The sequence below is a fragment of the Oncorhynchus clarkii genome, chromosome 22 (genome assembly GCF_045791955.1).
Source record: "Oncorhynchus clarkii lewisi isolate Uvic-CL-2024 chromosome 22, UVic_Ocla_1.0, whole genome shotgun sequence".
In the NCBI taxonomy this organism is placed as follows: Eukaryota; Metazoa; Chordata; class Actinopteri; order Salmoniformes; family Salmonidae; genus Oncorhynchus; species Oncorhynchus clarkii.
In genome coordinates this window covers 7,324,428-7,342,185 of record NC_092168.1, presented here as the reverse complement: position 1 = coordinate 7,342,185, position 17,758 = coordinate 7,324,428, and the positions used below count along the sequence as shown (strand labels likewise).

At 44.4% G+C, this 17,758-nt stretch overlaps 1 protein-coding gene across 2 annotated transcripts in view; it reads left to right on the top strand.

Moving 5' to 3' along the window:
* Positions 1–4,347: 4,347 nt before the first annotated feature.
* Positions 4,348–17,758, top strand: part of LOC139380254 (solute carrier family 39 member 10) — a 69,961-nt gene continuing 56,550 nt past the window's right edge. Inside the window, exons 1-2 of one of the 2 annotated variants that reach the window (XM_071122794.1) lie at positions 4,389–4,429; positions 6,618–6,687. The gene's annotated coding sequence lies outside the window, so the exon portion shown is untranslated. Of the gene's footprint in view, positions 4,430–6,617; positions 6,688–17,758 lie in introns of both variants that reach the window. The other variant, XM_071122795.1, reaches the window with a different exon arrangement.

Genomic DNA, 17,758 nt, shown 5'->3' with positions numbered 1-17,758 from the left:
CTCCGTGCAGAGCGAGCTAGCACGGGACCAGTAGATACAGGTGCTCTCTCCTACGGAGCTGCGCATACAGACCAGCTGACTCATCCTGAGTCACTGCAGATAGCCTCGGAGATGGCTTTGGAGAGGGAGCTTGTGTGGGCTGGGGCTTCGGTTGGGGTGCAGGGAGACAGACCCACTGTGCGGACTTGGGGCAGAGCAGCCCAGAGCCAGAAAAACCTGCATGGGTGGCTAAAATGACTGAACTAATTTGTGCTGTGTCGCTACAGGCGGGATGAAACACACACCCTGGTCCCGGGGGTCTGCTGGGGGTGTAGCCAGCCAGGCTATCTGAGCCGGGATTGCCCAATGTCCCCCAGGGAGGGCTGGCAGTCACCATGCCCCTCCTAATGTGACATTCACACAACAACCCCTTTACTCCAACATTTAAAGCAGCAGAGATTAATGGCTGCCCTGCCTCCCCCACATATGTGTGTGACTTTTCCCCCCAGCCCAGCTATCCCAGATGGGAGAGGAGAGGACACTGTCTGCAGTGAGGGAGATATGGGGGAGGAACTGTGTTGGTCTTGAACCTGAGCAGCAGAAACAGTTGTGGCAGTTGCTGTTTGAACTCAAAGACAGCTTTGCACTGAGTGAGGAAGTGGTGTGTCAGACTCATCTGGTGCAGCATGAGATCGACACAGGTGATGCTCGGCCCATCAAGATGCGTCCCCGTCATATCCCGCTGGCACGCCAGCAGGCGGCAGACAAGGTTGTGTTGGAGATGCAGCGGGCAGACTTCATCAAGTCCTCAGGCAGCCCCTGTCGTCATGGTTCCTAAGAAGGGGGGCAAGCTGAGGTTCTGTGCGGACTACAGGCAGCTGAATGAGGTAACCAGGAAGAACTCATATCGATACGTGGTATGGGGTGAGTTGATGGAACTGGTTAGGGGGTCCTCTTGGTTCTCCTCACTAGACCTCCGCAGTGGCTACTGGCAGGTGCCCCTCTCCCCAGAGGCCAGAGCCAAAACTGCGTTCTCCACTAAGAGAGGACACGGGTAGTTCAAGGTCCTGTGCTTCGGCCTGTGCAACGCTCCAGCTACTTTTGAGAGTTTGATGGACAGGGTTCTGGATGGCATCCCCCGACAGCAGTGTCTGGTATACCTTGACGACATCCTGGCCCGCGGCAGCTCCTTCCAGTCAGCCCTGGGGGCGCGACAGCGTGTGCTGGAGAGGGTGGCTGCCGCAGGCCTGAAGCTTCACCCCAAGAAGTGCCACTTCATGAGGAGAGAAGTGTCCTTCTTGGGCCATCTAGTGGGGAAGGAGGGTACCAGTACCATGGAGGACAAGGTGGGGGCTATCCAAGACTGGCCCACCCCCACTGACCAGCATCAGCTGAAGAGCTTCCTGGGCCTGGCCTGGTACTACAGGAGGTTTGTACGGTGCTTCTCAAGCGTTGCTGCTCCCCTGAACCGCCTGCTGCCGAAGGACAAGGCCTTCACTTGGACAGCGGAGTGTGAGAAGGCCTTCAACAGCCTCAAAGGTGATCGAGGCCCCCGTGCCATCACCTTGCCCTTTATCCTGGACACAGTCGCGAGCAATGTGGGCATGGGTGGGGTGCTGACCCAGTTGGGGCCAGAGGGGGAAGAGAGTGGTGGCGTACTTCAGCAAAACATTTGACAAACATGAGCGCCGCTACTGTTTCACCCGGCGGGAGCTCCTTCCTTTTGTGGCTTCCATCAAACACTTCAAGTACTACCTGGGTGGCCTGCCCTTTACTGTAAGGACTGACCACTCTGCTCTCCAGAGGCTCATGTCTTTCAGAGAGCCAGAGGGGCAGGTGGCACATTGGTTGGAGGAGCTTCAGCCGCACGACTTCACAGGGCAGGGGCACGTCACTCCAATGCCATGTCCCGTCAGCCTTGTACTGTAGACGGGTGCCACCACTGTGAGCGGAAAGAGGGCCATGAGAGAGAGCTGTGTGCAGAGGAGGGGGTCTGTGCCACAGTGTGTTGGGCGAGCGGGCCGGTCTGCTGTGAGCTGCAGACTGTTGACGTGGCGGAATGGGGACAGCAGCAGAGACGGACACAGACCTACAGCCAGTGCTACAGTGGGTAGAGGAGCAGCTGAGGCCACCGTGGGAAGGGTTGGCAGCTCTCTCACTCGCGACCAAAAGGTTCTGGTCAAAGTTTGAGAGACAGCGGCTGGCTGATGGCATACTACAGCGGGCATGGAAGGAGTCAGCTACGGGAGAGGAGAGGTGGCAGGTGGTGGTTCCAAAAGCATTACAGGAAGCTGTGCTCCAGAGCACTCATGGGGGGTGGGGACTGGACACTTTGGGGTCACAAAAACACTCCGCCGCCTCCGTCAGGACTTTTACTGGGGGCAGCACAAGAGGGATGTGGAGGACTTTTGCCGCCGCTGTGACAACTGCACAGCGAGAAAGGACCCTCATGCTCAGCTCCAACAGTTCCCAGTTGGGGCTCCCATGGAGAGGGTGGGAGTGGATATAGTTGGGCCTTTCCCCACCAGACACTGGAAACCGCTGGGTGCTCACGGCCATGGACTATTTCACAAAATTGCCCAAGGCCTATGCTCTGCCTGACCAGGAGGCAGAGAACATCGTCGACGCCCTGACAGCGGGGATGTTCAGCAGGTTTGGAGCTGCGGAGTCCATCCACAGCAACCAAGGGAGAAACTTTGAGTCCCGTGTGTTCGCCACCATGTGTCAGAGGCTGGGTATGCACAAGACCCCACTACTCCTCTCCATCCTCAAAGTGATGGCCTTGTGGAGCTCTTCAACAAAACGCTTGGACAGCAGCTGGCCATCGTCTCTTCCAAACACCAGCGTGACTGGGACAAGCACCTGCCTATGGTCCTCATGGCATGCAGCTCCGCTGTCCAAGACTCCACCTCCTGCACACCTGCCCTCCTCATGCTGGGGACAGAGATCCGCACCACTGCAGAGATGGCGCTTGGTCGTCCCCTGAATAGCCCTCCTGTTACCTCGGGGCCCGGAGACTCTAGGACCACCTGGAGACAGCCCACACCTTCGCCAGAGAGCAGCTGGTGAATGCAGGTGTGAGGCAAAATAGGAACTATGACGTGCACACCCGGGGAAGGCACTTTGTGGCTGGGGAGCTGGTCTGGGTCTATAGCCCCCTAAGAAAGAAAGGCAGATGCCCCAAGTTGGACAGCCACTGGTTGGGGCCCTGCAGCATCCTGGAGAAGGTAGGGGAGGTTGTTTACCGGGTGCAGCATTCTCCCAGGAGGAGAAAGGTGGCACTGCACTGGGACAGGTTAGCCCTATACAGAGGTGCCTCTTCTCCCCAAACCCCAGGGACCCCCACAATTCCCCTCTCTGGCAATGACATTCTCCAGGCACCCACCCCCAGGCACCACTGACAAGGCTCCAGACAACAGTCTCCCTCCCTGTGTTCCACAGTGTGGTTCTCCGTTCCCGCATCCTTGTCCCCCATATCCCTGCCTTCATCCCCTGGGCACCAGAGGGGCAGCCCCCTGCCACAGACTGAGCCCCGTTTCACATCTGGACACTCTGCGACCACCACGGCCATGCAGGCAAAGGAGACCTCCGGGTTGCTTCAGAGACTTTGTTTGTTCTCTCAGGGACGAGGGACTTTGTGGTGGGGGGGCTGTGTAGCGACCCACACAGACAGCTGTGCCACCACCAGTCATGCCGCCTGTTTGGTTGCTTATTGACAGCATTTGAATAGTCACTTAGATAATGTCATAATTATCTTATCAAGCATTGTGTTTATAACTACAATAGCACATATTACAAGCAAAACAACCATGAGCGTTTTCAAGATGCCTTGTCAAGATGCTAAAGCTAGCTAACACAAACCACCCATCGATCTTAAAACAGATGCATGACAACATTCATAATAACAAAAAATGCGATCACCAATTTGTGTGTAGATTTTAGACTGAAGTTGAAAGCTGAACATGACAGTACATTCAGGTTTTTGCTGCTTCTCTTCCTATTGCTTTCTATTCTTCTGGCAATGTTCAACAGGTGCAAAGAATCCCCCCTCACGAGAACGCGTGAATGATTTCCCTTCAGCGTGTTCATGTGACAGAAGATCGCAACTTCACAGCATGAATCTAAAATGTTAATAACTTAGTCTGTGAATGATGGGATAAAACCTGCCTCTGAGACAATTACTTGAATAATTCAATTGATGTTTTGTTCACAAAGTTGATGACTAAAGTGTCTTATTTGGAATTAAAAAACGTGACTTCTCTTTCGGGCGGTCTATAAGAATTGTCTTTCTAGGCCTGTAAACTGCAGTACCGAAAAGGCCCTCTTGATTGTCGTGGGAAGCAGGCCCCCTTGGAAACCCATTGGCTGTTTGTGCGTCGCTGCTCAGTGAACGGGTAGCTTTTTTTTTTAGTACGGAGCTGAGAGGAGATGCACACGGCACTCGAGTGAGGTAACTATATAAAAAAAACATTTGTTTTCTTTCACTCCCACAACATGGAACCGGACAGAATTTGCTACAACATGCAGATGTAGCTAGTTGGCTAGCTACATTCATTTATATGTTAAATTAAATAACGTAGCAGAAGTCTTAAACGCCCAGCTTTGTTTAAATGGCTAACGTTAGCTAGCACATTTCATGCGCGTTGTCTGCTAGCTAACCTTAGTTAGCTATTTTGAATTTTGCCTATTGTAGTACTTTGACGTCTTGAAACTAAAATGGCTAGCTTGCTAGCTAACGTTGTCAACTCGGTACATTCATTTACCCAGTGCCACTACGGTATGAGTAGCAACATATTGTGCTTGTGCAAGTAGCTAGCTACGTCTTGTAAAAATATTTAACAGCAAGCTAACTTGGGCACGCTGTGTTGCATGCAGCCATTGCCGGGACCAGACTACGCGTGGTGCACCATAGCTAATGTTAGCTAGCTATTTTACCGGCCTGGTTCCGCTTGGGAGATTAACGCAACTAGCTGGTTAACTAACCACCACAAACTACGTTTCAAACTTTCACCGACCTATGATGGGAAGCCGAGAAACTAAAACGGCAACTAACGTAAACTAGCAACCTACGTTGGTGGCTTGTCTAACGTTATGCAGTCCATGTGTACGGCTGTGCTTGTCTGAACGATAACATTTCCGTTAAATTAAAAGTCGATTAATTTGTTGGTAGGTAAATCAGTCCTTGTTAAAGTAGCTAAGCTAGTGTGTCATAAGCCTGTGTTGTGATTCAGTATTAGCAATGCGCGATAGTTCTATTTGGCTGGCAGCCTAATTTATTAAATGTAGCTCATTTGGTGAGAAATTACAATAGTATCTACGAACTATAACTGCAGGTAAGTATTGGGCCTGGTAGACAGGCACTGAATCAATGTTTGCCTTGCATCTAGACCACTGCAGTGGCTCACAGCCTTTTTCTGAACCGCGGCACAATGATGGGATAAATTGTGGCACACACACTTTTCTTAATTTAGTTAGTGGCAATGACCTCATTTGAATCCGTACTTTGTCATAGATTAAGTATGGTTTAAACTATTTTTCCTTACTCGTGATGGTTAATTTGTGTGTACCCGTTTAAAACTGTCCCGCTAAAGGTGCACATCTCTAATAAAAATATATGTAGTGCAGGTAAAATAGGTCGGGACGGTCTAGATATGAGTATTGTAAAGGTGCTACCACAGATACAATACAAACTTTTTTTTTTCTGTAGCAGAGGCTGTGCCCAAGCACAGCGGTTTTCAGACTAAGAAAAATGATAATTACTTTGTTCATGATGCACACCCCTCAAATGTAAGAACTGCTTCAGTGCACTGAACTTGAAACAACAATACAGATGTACATTTTATTTTACTAGGCAAGTCTACACATTCTTATTTTCAATGATGGCCTAGGAACAGTGGGGTAACTACCTTGTTCAGGGACAGAACACTTTTAAAAAAAAAAAATTTTTCTTTTTTTTTTTTTTTTTTTACACCTTGTCAGCTCAGGGATTTGATCTTGCAACCTTTCTAGTTACTAGTCCAATGCTCTAACCACTAGGCTACCTGTCGCTCATCTGCATAATCATATGTTATTCAATGTATTATCTGATTGATTTTCTTTCTTGCTGCGCTGGTGCTTAAGTCAAAATCCCACGTTCATTCTACAGGCCACTTTTTTTTTAATGAGTGTTCCGAAGTTGAACCATTTGTCTAGACACAGGTCTAGTGGCTATTTAAGTCTGTTACAAGGTCACACTCAATACCCCACATTTAACTGAAAATGTTCCCAGAAATGTTAAAGGTTCAATGCAGCGTTTTTTTTTTTATCTCAATATCAATTAATTTCTGGGTGACAATTAAGTCTCTTACTGTGATTGTTTGAAATTAAAATGGTCATAAAGACACAGCTTCTTAGCAATGAACAATTTTGCTAGGGTTGTTGGTTTACGTGGGATGGGGGTAAACTGAAAATTAGCTGTTATTGGCCAAGCGGTTTGGAACTCTCTAATTGGTATAACTTATTTACAGCATGGCAACAACACCATGGAATACCAAAACTGGCAGAAATGTCAGGCAGTCTTTTCAATCCGCTCTTACATTGAAATGGCATTATCATCACCATTTCACAATTTCATTGTATTTTTTTTCCCAACCTTGTAGTGTGAAAATGTACTCTGCGTGTACAAAACATTAGGAACACCTGCTCTTTTCCATGACATCAACTGACCAGGTAAAAGCTATGATCCCTTATTGGCGTCATCTGTTAAATCCACTTCAATCATTGTAGATGAAGGGTAGGGGACGGGTTAAAAGATTTTCAAGCCTCGACAACAGACATGGATTGTGTATGTGTGACATTCCGAGGGTGAATGGGCAAGACAAAATATTTCAGTGCCTTTGAACGGGGTATGGTAGTAGGTGCCAGGCACACCGGTTTGTGTCGAGGACTGCAACACTGCTGGGCTTTTCACGTTCAAGTTTTCCACGTGTATCAAGAATGGTCCACCACCCATAGGACATCCAGCAAATTTGGCACAACTGTGGGAAGCATTGGAGTCAACATGTGCCAGCATCCTTGTGCAAGGATTTTGACACCTTGTAGAGTCCATGCGCTGATGAAATTGAGGCTGTTCTGGGGGCACAAGGAGTTGCAACTAAATACTATTATTTAGTTTCCAATGTATTCCCAATGTTATGTACACTCGGTGTGTGTATATAGAACAAAGTTAAATCACATTTTTGACTCCACTATGCCTTTAAAAGCAAAGCCATACGTGCATTACCATTATCTACATACGGAGATAACCCGATCGAAAGGTATAAGGCTACCATACAGGTGTCGTTCAATTTCAATGAAAGCCATTATGTTGAAATTTGTTGTTTGTAGGAATATGTCTTCTAAAGTCTTAAACCTTGGAAGCCGATAAGCCTACCGTACCCTCCCAAGACCTATGCGTTATGGAACGTTCCAGTAGTTTTGCAACCCTACACCGGAGCCATCTCTGTGGTTATTTGTGAATGTGAACATAATTGTTCTGGTATTGACGCTACCGACTAATGTATTTCATACAAATGGCACCCAGAATGTTCTGTTAATTTGCCCTATAGCTTAGAAAATGCTTCAAAACACATACCGCCTTAAATTGTTGTAGTAAAATGGTCTATTTTGTTTCAAATTACATTTACATTTTGTGTTTGCTGAACATTACCCGGCCGGGTGGTGATCTCGCCACAGAGTCATCCTAAGCATGTCAGGTGCTTGCACTGTACATGGAGGGTCCATGCTTAATGGTTGCGTAATACATATTTTCTTAACACTCCGCACATTATTTTTGTGTGGATTTGGAAATCCCACAAGCTTAGGCCTATGTAATGAAAAGGTGGGGTATTGGCAGACATTTCCACCATGTCTAGGCCTATGTTTTTGTTATTAACAGCAACTTTTTACCTAGCCCTATATAACATGAAAATATATATTATGACTTTCATAACTTGCATTTTGTGCAGTGTCTGTATTGTACTTCTTACGGCTGAATGCAAATTTCCTTCAACAGTGGCAAACGCGCATGTACACTGACCGGCCTGGTAACTAGATACAATAGAATTAATGGCAGAAGTGATGTCAGGTTCAGTTTTACAGAGTAGCCTTATTCAGAATTACTGTAACACTGCAAATCAGGTGCAGCTGGACAAAGTATTGTAAAATGCACAAGCAGCAGCTCTAATGTTAATCATGGCTTGTAAACATAATTTCCTTCCTCTTTTAGTATGTCTGAGGGATTGTATAGGGGGAAATATCTATGTGTAGCCTGTGTAATGTGGATATCATATTGGGCCAGTATATTTGACTTTTGAGTCTAATTTCAGAATGTGTTCTATAGATATTGTCATTCCAGTCGGTTTCTTAAAAAAGTACACCAATGCGAAACAGCACAATTCCAAAGGTCAACTTTGAAAACGAGCCTTTGACGAAACTGTGAACAGGACATGAGTAAGCAGTCCAAGCTTCCTCTAGCCACAAATATTTTCCACGAAGATTCACAGTATGCCTAATGACATATCCGGTTTTCCAGACGCCAATATAAAACCCCATATCCCTGGACTGGGCCTTAGACATGAGCCTCTTTGCCCAAAAGAGTTTTGCACACAAACCCCAAAATGCACTCTGTTTCCTCCATATATATCACCTCAATGGAATTTGAGGTTACAGTAATTGGCCAAGCCAATATACACGGTCACTGACACCCATTCAGTGGCGGTCACAATTTGGTTTGTACACTTGTTTACATGGATATGCTTCCTTAGTAAAAACCTATTTGAAACAAGCCATTCCACTGTTATTATCATGGCATTTCATTATTATTCAGGTTATTACTTATAAATATTAAGAAACAAATTAAGAAATGCCAGGTTGGAGAGGATCTGTTGCATTTTAGTATTGACACACAATATTAACAGAGTCAAAATAAAGATATATATATATATATATATATATATATATATATATATATATACACACAGTGCCTTGCGAAAGTATTCGGCCCCCTTGAACTTTGCGACCTTTTGCCACATTTCAGGCTTCAAACATAAAGATATAAAACTGTATTTTTTTGTGAAGAATCAACAACAAGTGGGACACAATCATGAAGTGGAACGACATTTATTGGATATTTCAAACTTTTTTTTAACAAATCAAAAACTGAAAAATTGGGCGTGCAAAATTATTCTATTATTCAACTGTTGCTGACAGGTGTAGAAAATGTAGTCAAATCTCTTCCCTGCTAGCGATGCCCCGGTCAACTAAGTGCTGTTTCCACTTCACAATAACATCATCTAAGATCAACAACCGCGGTAGACCACACAAACTCACAGAACAGGACCGCCGACGCGTGTAAAAATTGTCATTTGCAACACTCGCTACCGAGTTCTAAACTGCCGTTGGAAGCAATGTCAGCGCAAGAACTGTTCGTCAGGAGCTTCATGAAATGGGTTTCCATTGCTGAGCAGCGGCACACAAGCATAAGATCATCATGCGCAATGCCAATCGTTGGCTGGGGAGCTGTAAAGCTTGTTGACATTGGATTCTGGAGTAGTGGAAATTTGTTCTCTGAATGATAATTTACGCTTTGCCATCTGGCAGGCTGACGGATGAATCTGTGTTTGGCGGATGCCAGGAGAATGCTACCTGCCCGACTGCATAGTGCCAGAAGAGGAATACTGGTCCTGGGCTGTTTTTCATTGTTCAGGCTTGGCCCCCTAGTTCCAGTGAAAGGAAATCTTAACGCTACAGCATATAATGATATTCTAGATGATTCTGTACATCCAAGAGAATTCAGTGCCTGACCTCCCTAATGCTCTTGTGGTTGAAGCAAGTTCCCGACTGCAACATTCCAACATCTACTTGAAAGCCTTCCCAGAAGAGTGGAGGTTGTTATAGCGGCAAAGGGTGGACCAACTCCATATTAAAGCCCATGATTTTGGAATGAGATGTTCATTGAGCAGATGTCCACATACTTTTAGTCATATAGTGTATTTTCTTCAAAGGCAGGACACCTTTTAATGATAAATAATGTAGCTTAAATCATGACCAGGACCGTTTGATTCTTATTAAAGCGATTTGTGTCCAGACAGGTTACTTAGGAAACTTTCTTAATGGGCCTGTAGAGAGAATCGTCAAACTCAAACAAGCACACCCTCGTAAAAGTGCCCATAAATCAACACCAACAGTGTATGTCAGATGAGCAAACATTCCTCCATTAAACTTTTTTTAAAAATGTATTTTAATTTTTTATTATGCTTACCATAGGTTCTTTTTAAAGTAGATTATATGATATTGGAAGTATGAAGGGGACGAGTATGAAGATGAACTTGGCAATCCTTCAAATAGAAACAAATAGGCTATGGACAAGTTGCGTGTAGGCTATTTCAGTGCCACTGATTATTGAGGGGGAGAGTGTTGGAAAGATTTTTCCAAAACTGTAAGGAACTATTATATTTTTGAAAGGATAACATTTTGTAAAAAAAAAAAAGTATTTGCTGACTTAATGTCTGAGGTGAAGAAAAAATGACAGAAGCCCGGCTGGGCACTTTCCTAGATTTGACATTTGCAAGAAGCAGGCCAGGTACTTCTATGTGTGCCCAGGTGCGCACTCTGTCAACATTAACCTCTAGCACTTAGCCATCCCGGATCCGGGAGCGTGAATACAGACTCAAGCTCATTACCATAACGCAACGTTAACTATTCATGAAAATCGCAAATGAAATGAAATAAATATGCCATCTCTCAAGCTTAGCCTTTTGCATCTCAGATTTTCAAAATATGCTTCTCAACCATAGGAAAACAATCATTTGTGTAACAGTAGCTAGCTAGCATAGCATTTAGCGTTAGCATTAGCGTTAGCATCCAGCAGGCAACATTTCAACAAAAAACAAGAAAAGCCTTCAAATAAAATAATTTACCTTTGAAGAACTTCGGATGTTTTCAATGAGGAGACTCTCAGTTAGATAGCAAATGCTCAGTTTTTCCAAAAAGATTCTTTGTGTATTAGAAATAGCTCCGTTTTGTACATCACATTTGGCTACCAAAAAAAAAACGAAAATTCAGTCCTCAAAACGCGAACTTTTTTTTCCAAATTAACTCCATAATATCGACTGAAAACATGGCAAACGTTGTTTAGAATCAATCCTCAAGGTGTTTTTCACATATCTCTTCGATGATATATCGTTCGTGGAAGCCTGGTTTCTCCTCTCTATCAAATGGAAAAATACTTGCACCTGGCGTTGCGCACCAATTTCGACGCAGGACACCAGGCGGACACTTGGAAAATGTAGTCTCTTATGGTCAATCTTCCAATGATATGCCTACAAATACGTCACAATGCTGCCGACATCTTGGGGGAACGGCAGAAGGTCTAAGCTTATTCCTGTCGCATTCACAGCCATATAAGGAGACATTAGAAAACAGAGCTTCAGAAATTCTGCTCATTTCCTGTTTGACGTTTCATCTTGGTTTCGCCTGTAGAATGAGTTCTGGGGCACTCACAGACAATATCTTTGCAGATTCTGAAACTTCAGTGTTTTCTTTCCAAAACTGTCAATAATATGCATAGTCGAGCATCTTTTCGTGACAAAATATAGCGCCCCCATAGACTCAACTGGTTATTAACAGGGCAGAGAAACCAGATGCATGCGCATTGCTCACATGGAGCGCGTAAATGATGGGAGCCTATAAAATAAACCAATACTTTTTTTCTCAAGTGTAGCCGGTTTTGAATTCTGTAAACAAAGTTTCCACTCTGAGAATGAAATGGTAATCTACTGAGCACATGCAAGAAATTAACGTAACCCAATGACTAATAAACGGAAATTGCCTGTTTTACAAACTGTAGGCTACCGCATGGGCATTCATGAAAGTGCATTGCTGGCTGTGCACTAACCTAGGCTACTATTCTACTTTGCATCACCTAGGGCATCATACCGGGCAGGATCATTGCTGATTAGTCGATACATTAAGAATTATACCATGTCAGGTTGGCGAGGAATGGCGCCTTGTCCATTTGACCCAACATCAGCGCATTCTAGCTAAAGCATCAAAGGAAAGTTGGAAAGAGATGTAGAAAGTTTAATAGACAAAGTTGGCTGAACAATTGCTTATAATCATTAGTCAACACTCCCACCATTAAACTTTACCTATCTACATGAAAATAAAGTTAATAAAACATTTTAAATGTAATCCTAAAATGAATGTAGGCCTATTTTTAAACGGTTTTTACAGTTATTTTCACGAGTCTTCATCCATAACCAACCACGGTTATTCAATAACTGTCACATGTCTACTCATCATATCGTTTGGTTCTCTCTTTCTCTCTGTCAGTTTCTCGGTCTCTTTCTCTCTCTCCCAATGATATGTCAGCATGTTGCCTCACGAATGTGATGCCCATTTTGTGCCCCCAACGAGAGGCCCTCTTGCGTAACTCACCAGACTCTGGCTTCTTGCTCAGTCTGTATACGCACGCACAAATCATCTGGACCCCCACCCCTTCCAGAAAATGTCTGGTTCATTAACTCTGATCCCATCTCCAAGACATGCACACACTTTGTCCCCTCCCTTTGTACACCACGTCCCACACACAAACGAGTTAGCCTACGTCAACTGATTTAAAGACTTTAAAACAGCCAACCAGTTCCAATAGTAACCCAGGGTGTGAGAGAGGATTCCTTCTTTTGTTCTTCTAGGTCTTGAGATAAAGGTAAGCTGTACCTTTTTGAGTCCTCCCCAAGTGCTGTTTAGGTTTCAGTCGTCCCTGTTTTGGCATTGTTTGCTAATAAGTTGTTACCTGGTTGCAGGCGTAGCCTCCGTCCGTCCCTCTCATCCTGCGGTTAACTCGTCCCCAGCCTGTAGCATCACACATACGTTCAGTTTTAAAGATCTCATGCTGATCTGCACCAGCTTACGGTGGGACTCACGCTAGGAGCCTGAGTCCATCCACCCCTTGTTAAAGTAACCAAGGGTCATTGCCGTGTTTCTAACTGGATGGATTGGTTGTGAATGGACGTGCAATACTGTGCGTGGAAAAACTAGCTATCCATGTGACCAGTTGATAAGTGAACACGTCAATGTTGAACAAATCTATGTTGCTTCTCCAGTGTATAGTGCATTCGTAAAGTATTCATACCCCTTGAATTTTCCACATTTTCTTAGGTTACAGCCTTATTCCAAAATGGATGAAATAGTTTCCCCCCTCAATCTACACACAATACCCCATAAGTTTATTTTTTATTTTTTAATGTTTGCAAATTTATGAAGAAAAAAACACTTTCCCATAATTATTCAGACCCTTTACTCAGTACTTTGTTGAAGCACCCCTGGCAGAGATTCCAGCTTTGAGTCTTCTTGGGTATGACACTACAAGCTTGGCACACCTGTCTTTGAGGAGTTTTTCCCGATCTCCTCTTCAGATCCTCTCAAGCTCTCAGGTTGGATGGGAAGCACAGCTATTTTCAGGTCTTTCCAGAGATGCTCGATCAGGTTCAAGTCCGAGCTGTGGCTGGGCCACTCAAGGACATTCAGAGACTTGTCCAGAAGCCACTCCTGCGTTGTCTTGGCTGTGTGCTTAGGGTTGTTGTCCTATTGGAAGGTAAACCTTCGCCCCAGTCGGAGGACCTAAGTGTTCTGGAGCAGGTTTTCATCAAGGATATCTCTACTTTGCTCTGTTCATCTTTCCCTCGATCCTGACTAGTATCCCAGGCCCTGCGGCTGAAAAACATCCCCACAGCATGCTGCTGCTACCACCATGCTTTACTGTAAGGATGGTGCCAGGGTTCCTCCAGATGTGATGCTTGGCATTCAGGCCAAAGACTTCAATCTTGGTTTAATCAGACCAGAGAATCTTGTTTCTTATGGTCCGAGTCCTTTTGGTGCCTTTTGGCAAACTAAGCGGGCTGTCGTGCCTTTTTTTACTGAAGAATCGCCTTCATTTGGCCCCTCTACCATGAAGGCCTGATTGGTGGAGTGCTGTAGGATGTTTGTCTTTCTGAAAGTTCCTCCCATCTTCACATAGGAACTCTGGAGATCTGTCAGTGACCATCGGGTTCTTGGTCACCTCCCTGACCAAGGCCCTTCTCCCCCGATTCCTCAGTGGCCGGGCAGCCAGCTCTAGGAAGAGTCTTGGTGGTTCCATTTTAAGAATGATGGAGGCCGCTGTGTTCCTGGGGACCTTCAATGCTGCAGAAATGTTTTGGTACCCATCCCCAGATCTGTGCTGCGACACAATCCTGTCTCAGAGCTCTACGTTAAATTCATTCGACCTCATTGCTTGGTTTTTGCTCTGACGTGCACTGTCAACCGTGGGACCTTATATAGACAGGTGTGTGTGACTTTCCAAATCCTGTCCAATCAATTTAATTTACCACAGGTGGACTCCAAGTTGTAGAAACATCAAGGATGATCAGTGGAAACAGGATACTCCTGATCTCAATTTAGAGTCTGTGGGGTCTGAATACCTACACTACCGTTCAAAAGTTTTGGGTCAATTAGAAATGTCCTTGTTTGTGAAAATCACTTTTTGTCCATTTAAAATAACATCAAATTGATCAGAAATGCAGTGTAGACATTGTTAATGCTGTAAATGACTATCGTAGCTGGAAAGGCTTTAAAAAAATAAATAAATGGAATATCTACACAGGCGTACAGAGGCCCAATATCAGCAACCATCACTTCTGTGTTCCAGTGGCACATTGTGTTAGCCTTTTAAATGTATACATTTGGATTAGCTAATTGATCATTAGAAAACTCTTTTGCAATTATGTTCACACAGCTCAAAACTGTTATCCTGATTTAAAGAAGCAATACAACTTGCCTTCTTTAGACTAATTGAGTATCTGGAGCATCAGCATTTGGGTTTGATTACAGGCTCAAAATGGACAGAATCAAGGTACTTTCTTCTGGCAATTTCTCGCATGTGAAGTCTTCATTTCTCTGAACAAGAATAGACTTTGTTTCTGGCCACTTTGAGCCTGTAATCACACCCACAAATGCTTATTGCTTCAATTAGCACAACAGTTTTGAGCTGTGCTGACATAATTGCAAACGGTTTTTTTAATGATCAATTAGCCTTTAAAAATAATAAACTTGAATTGGCTAACAACATGCCAGTGGAATACAGGAGTGATGGTTGCTGATAATGGGCCTCTGTACGCCTGTGTAGATATTCCATGAAAAAAATCAACTGTTTCCAGCTACAATAGTCATTCACAACATTAACAATGTCTATCAACACTGTATTTTGATCGATTTTAATTTGCATTTGAACGCTAGTGTATGTTTTTAATTAATACATTTGCCTTTGCCATTAATACATTTCGCTTTGCCATTATTGGGTATTGTATGTAGATTAATGAGGATTAAATATTTTTTTAAAAAACCATTTTAGAATGATGCTGTAAATTAACTGTGTAAAAATTCAAGGGGTCTGAATGCTTTCTGACGTCACTGTACCATATCCTCACTGTGCCCACACAGACCATCTGGTGTGTGTAGTGTCCATGTGGTATCACACCTGCCTCTGTCTCTCTGAGCTCTGACTTTTCTAGATAACTGCAACCTTTTACATAGGCGAAGGTAGTTATTTGAATAGTATAAGTACTATACCAGTTTAGTTGCCCTTTCTGCTCTGTAAAGTCTGGCTCACAAACCAGTCAGATATACAGTAGAAAAGTAGCCTAGTTAAAACCCCAAACATTTCTTAGTCTCTACTTTTATAGGAGTTAATTTTCTATTGTTGTGGTCTGTTCAATTCAGTTTGACATGACATGTCCACTTTGGCAGACTACATCTTTAAAATGTAAACTGTGAATCTACATCTTATGAAGGCTGATATGTATTATTAGTAGTGAGAGCTAACCAGGGGCATGATTCAGTGACAGGGCACTACCCTTGTCCTGACTTCACCCCCCCCCCCCCCCTCCACAGTACTGTCTGCAGAAATGCAACAACAGACCTGGACATGTTTCGTACACACACACACACGGTGAAGGGGCTGGAGCACTTCAAGTTCCCCCGTGTCCACATCGTTAAGGAATTATCATGGCCCACACCAACACTGTTGTAAAGAAGGTACAACAAAGCCCTTTCCTGCTCAGGAGTCTGAAAAGAGTCGGCATGGGCCCTTACGTCCTCAAAGTTCTTCAGCTGCACCATTGAGAGCATCTTGACTGGCTGAATCGCCGCTTGGTATGGCAACTGCTTGGATCCGACCGCAAGGGTAGTGCGTACAGCCCATTACATCACCGGGTCCAAGCTCCCTGCACTTCAGGACCTCTGTACCAGGCGGTGTCAGAGGAAGGCCCTAAAATGTTCAGATTCCAGCCACTTAAATCATAGACCGTTATCCCTGATAACGCACGGCAAGCGGTACCGATGCAGCTAGTCTGGAACCAACAGGACCCTGAACAACTTCTACCCTCAAACCGTAAGACTGCTAAATAGTTAGTCCGGTAGCTATTTGTTAAATGGGTAACCATCTTCTATGACAATTTTTGCCCCAACTCTTTTGACTCCTCACATACAGTGGGGCAAAAAAGTATTTAGTCAGCCACCAATCGTGCAAGTTCTCCCACTTAAAAAGATGAGAGGCCTGTAATTTTCATCATAGGTACACTTCAACTATGACAGACAAAATTACAGGCCTTGTCTTGTTAAGTGGGAGAACTTGCACAATTGGTGTCTGACTAAATACTTTTTTTCCCCACTGTATGCTGCTGCTACTACTGTTTTATGTATCCTGTTGCCTAGTAAATTGATCCTTACCTATATGTACAGATCTACCTCGTACTGGTATATACCAGTGTGTATATACCTAAGTTATTTGTTATTTGTTACTTGTGTATTTGCTCCGCATGTTATTATTTTTCTAGTTGTTTTTGTTTTCTTCTGCATTGGTGGGAAGGGCCTGTAAGTAAGCAGTTCACTGTTAGTCTACACCCGGTGTTTTTATTATTTTTATGAAGCATGTGACAAAATTCAATTTGACTCACACACAGAGACTGAGATGAGGAGGAAGCTGTAGCCGTGTGAGAGTCATATGACGTGGCTTAAGGGCTCCCGTCTCCTCTCCTACCGCCTCGTGTCTAAAGATGAGCGATAGAGAAAAAGCCTTGACTGTCTGCACGCCAGGAATGCACCGCTGCTTCTGCCAGGCCCTCTGATAATTTTCACTAGACTGCTAGTTATTGGACCATGTTGTATAAGCCTAGGTCGTGTATAAGTCAAAGCCTGTGAGGCTTAGATGTTTGCATAACCATCAGATAATAAACTGTGCTAGTTCTTTGAATGTGGAGGCCTGTGGATTTGTGCAGAAAGTACAGAAAGTATTCAGACTCCATGAATTTTCCCAAATTGTATGTTTCAGCCTTATTCTAAAATTGAAAACAATTTAATCAATCTACAGACAATACCGCTTAATGATAAAGAACAGTTTTTATTTTTTAGACATTCTTTCTACTTTTTTACATAAGTTTTGAGACCCTTTACTCAGTACTTTGAAGCACCTCGACTCTTCTTGGGTATGATACTACAAGCTTGGCACACCTGTATTTGGAGTTTCTCTCAAGCTCTGTCGGGTAGGATGGGGAGCGTCACTGCACAGCTATTTTCAGGTCTCCAAAGATGTTCAATCGGGTTCGAGTCCGGGCTCTGGCTGGGCTGCTGAATGACTTTCGGAGACTTGTCCAAAAACCACTCCTGCGTTGACTTGGCTGTGTGCTTAGGGTCATTGTCCTGTTGGAAGGTGAACCGTTGCCCA